Genomic DNA, 4,309 nt, shown 5'->3' with positions numbered 1-4,309 from the left:
CCGAAGTGATAAGCTTCTTCAGGAAGCTTATTTCCAATAGAGTACTAAATAGATAAACATATTTACGGTGGAGTCTCATATGGATAAGCTTCTTCAAGAAGCTTATTTACAACGGAGTACTAAATGAACATCCATAATATAATATATTTATAACACTCCCCTTGGATGTTCATTAAAAGATAATGTGCCTCATTAAAACCTTACTAGGAAAAACCACGTGGGAAAAATCCCAGTGAAGGAAAAATAGTACACATATTTAGTAAGACGCATTGCTAGGTGCCTCATTAAAAACCTTATAAGGAAAACCCCATGGGAAAAAACCTTAGTAAGGGAAAAAGAGTGCATCGCGTATTTTATTCCCCCTGATGAAAACCTTGTTTCAAATATTTGAGTCTCCGCATTCCAATCTTGTATACCATCTTCTCAAAAGTTGAAGTTGGCAAAGATTTAGTGAATAAATCTGCTGGATTGTCACTTGAACGGATTTGTTGCACATCAATGTCACCACTTTTCTGAAGATCGTGTGTGTAGAATAATTTTGGTGAAATGTGCTTCGTTCTATCTCCTTTTATAAATCCTCTCTTCAATTGGGCTATGCATGCAGCATTGTCTTCGTATAAAATTGTGTGTCTTTTCTCACATTCCAAACCACATTTTTCTCTAATAAAATAAATTATTGATCTTAACCATACGCATTCCCTACTTGCTTCATGAATAGCTATTATCTCAGCGTGATTTGAAGAAGTAGCAACAATAGATTGCTTTGTGGAGCGCCATGATATGACAGTACCTCCATATGTAAATACGTAGCCGGTTTGAGATCAAGCTTTATGAGGATCAGATAAATAACCTGCATCTGCATAACCAACAAGGTCTGCACTATCTTTGTTAGCATAAAACACTCATATCAAGAGTTCCCTTTAAATATCGCAATATATGCTTAATCACGTTCCAATGTCTCCGTGTAGGAGAAGAACTAACTTGCTAGTAAATTAACAGAAAATGCTATGTCAGGCCTTGTAGCATTAGCAAGATACATTAGTGCATCAATTGCACTGAGATAGGGTACTTCGGGACCAAGGAGTTCCTCGTCCTCTTCTGGAGGTCGGAACAAATCCTTATTCACTTCAAGTGATCGAACAACCATTGGTGTACTCAATGAGTGCGCTTTGTCCATGTAAAAGCGTTTTAAGACCCTTTCTGTATAGGCAGATTGATGGATAAAGATCCTGTCTGCTAAATGTTCAATTTGCAGACCAAGAAAAAGTTTTGTCTTTCCAAGATCTTTCATCTCAAATTCTTTCTTAAGATATTCAATTGCCTTTTGGAGCTCTTCTGGAGTTCCAACAAGATTTATGTCATCAACATAAACAGCAAGTATAACAAATTCTGATGCCATTTTCTTTATAAAAATACATGGACAAATAACATCATTTATGTAACCTTCTTTCAGCAAATATTCACTAAGGCGATTATACCACATGCGCCCAGATTGCTTTAAACCGTACAAAGATCTTTGTAATCTGATTGAATACATTTCCTGAGATTTTGCTTCAGGCATTTTAAATCCTTCAGGGATTTTCATATAAATTTCATTATCAAGTGAACCGTACAGATAAGCTGTAACTACATCCATTAGATGTATTTCAAGCTTTTCATGTAGTGCTAAACTGATGAGATATCGAAATGTTATGGCATCCATAACAGGTGAATATGTTTCATCAAAATCGACTCCAGGTCGTTGTGAGAATCCTTGTGCAACAAGGCGAGCTTTGTATCTTTCAACTTCATTTTTATCATTCCTTTTTCGCACAAAAACCCATTTATGACCAACTGGTTTTATACCAGCAGGTGTTTGGACTACTGGTCCAAAGACCTCTCTTTTAGCAAGTGACTTCAATTCCGATTGAATTGCCTCTTGCCATTTTGGCCAATCAGATCTTTGTCGACATTCTTCGACAGATCGAGGTTCAAGATCCTCACTATCTTGCATAATATTAAGTGCAACATTATATGCAAAAATATTATCCACCACTATTTCAAATCGATTTAAATTAATCCCATCACCGTTCGAACTTATTAAAAGTTCCTCACTCACATGAGCTTCAGGTTCATTGATTTCTTCAGGAATCTCAGAACTAATCAGATTTTGGGTCTCTTCAGGGGATCCCTTCATAGTATCGTTTTGATCATTTGTCGATTTTCTTTTTCGAGGATTTCGATCCTTAGAACCCAAAGGCCTACCACGCTTTAGGAGTGCTTTAGGTTCACTAGCTCTCATGCTAGTAGATGGTCCTACTGGGACATCAATTCGGATAGGCGCATTCTCTGCTGGGATATGTGACTTAGTTATCCTTTTCAAATCAGTAAATGCATCTGGCATTTGATTTGCTATATTCTGTAAATGGATGATCTTCTGGACCTCCTAATTACATATAGGGGTATGGGGATCAAAGTGAGATAATGATGAAATTTTCCACACAATTTCTCTTTTGATTTCCTTTTTCTCTCCCCCTAATTGTGGAAAATTTGTTTCATCAAACCGACAATCTGCAAATCGAGCAGTAAATAAATCTCCTGTCAATGGTTCAAGATAGCGAATAATAGAGGGTGATTCAAACCCAACATATATTCCTATCCTTCTTTGTGGTCCCATCTTACTACGTTGTGGTGGTGCTACTGGCACATATACAGCACATCCGAAAATTCGTAGATGGGCAATATTTGGTTCATGACCAAAAACTAATTGTGATGGAGAATATTTATTATAATGTTTCGGTCTGAGACGGATAAGTGATGTTGCATGCAAGATAGCATGACCCCAAGCAGTAGTGGGCAATTTTGTTTTCATAAGTAGTGGTCTTGCTATCAATTGCAGGCGTTTAATAAATGACTATGCAAGGCCATTTTAAGTATGAACATAAGCTATAGGATGTTCAACTTTTATCCCAACGGATAGACAATAATCATCAAAAACTTGAGATGAGAATTCTCCAGCATTATCAAGGCGAATAGCCTTTATAGGATAATCTGGGAATTGTGCCCTTAATCGAATTATTTGGGCTAATAGCTTTGCAAACGCCAGGTTGCGAGATGATAGTAGGCACACATGAGACCATCTTGAAGATGCATCTATTAGGACCATAAAATATCTAAACAACCCACTTGGTGGGTGAATAGGTCCACATATATCCCCATGTATACGCTCTAAAAAGGCAGGGGATTCAATACCAACCTTCATTGGTGATGGTCTAGTGATCATTTTTCCTTGATAACAAGCATCACAAGAAAATTCGTCATTTGTAAGAATCTTCAAGTTCTTTAATGGATGCCCACTCGAATTTTCAGTAATTCGTCTCATCATTATTGATCCGGGATGGCCCAAACGGCCATGCCAAAGCACAAAAGTATTTGAATCCGTAAACTTCTGGTTTACGATAGAGTGTGCTTCAATTGTACTAATTTTTGAATAGTATAAGCCAGAAGATAAAGTTGGTAACTTTTCTACAATGCATTTCTGGCCAGAAATATTCTTTGTAATACAAAGATATTCCCTGTTCATTTCATCTATTGTCTCAACATGATACCCATTTCGGCGGATATCTATAAAACTCAACAAGTTTCTTCGGGACTTGGAGGAGAACAATGCATTGTCTATAATAAGTTTTGTTCCCTTAGACAGAAATATTATGGCTCTTCCGGAGCCTTCAATCAAACTTATATTACCAGAAATTGTTGAAACATTTGCTTTTTCCTTATGCAAATAAGAAAAGTATTTCTGATCGTTGAATATGGCATGAGTTGTTCCACTATCAATAACACAAATATCTTCATGATTTGTCTTTGATCCAAACATAATTTGAGGGTTATCCATATTCTTCAAAATAACATAAATAAAATATATTATAGTAAACATCATTATCAAAGCATAACTTTTATTTATGTACAACAATTACATAACCATACTATCTATTACAAACAACAAAAATTAAAATATTTACATTTCTACAGATTCACTACCGATTACATGACTTGTTTCTCCTTCTGGGAGTGCAAAGTAATCAGCTACATCCAAATGCATGAAGTCTAAATTATCTTCAGAAATAAAATTTGCTTCAGCATTTTTCTCTGTCTTCTTCAGGGAGGCTTGATAAAGCTCAACCAGGTGCTTTGGCGTACGACAAGTACGTGACCAGTGCCCTTTTCCTCCACATCTATAGCATGCATTTTCTGCATTTGGCGCTTGCACCGCTTCATGCTTTTGTTCCTTCCTTTTCCACTGCTGGTGGTGAGGAGGCTTCTTTGGTGC

Source organism: Nicotiana sylvestris, chromosome 10 (assembly GCF_000393655.2).
Source record: "Nicotiana sylvestris chromosome 10, ASM39365v2, whole genome shotgun sequence".
NCBI lineage: Eukaryota > Viridiplantae > Streptophyta > Magnoliopsida > Solanales > Solanaceae > Nicotiana > Nicotiana sylvestris.
The sequence above is the reverse complement of the archived record's forward strand: the minus strand, read 5'-3'. Positions refer to the sequence as shown.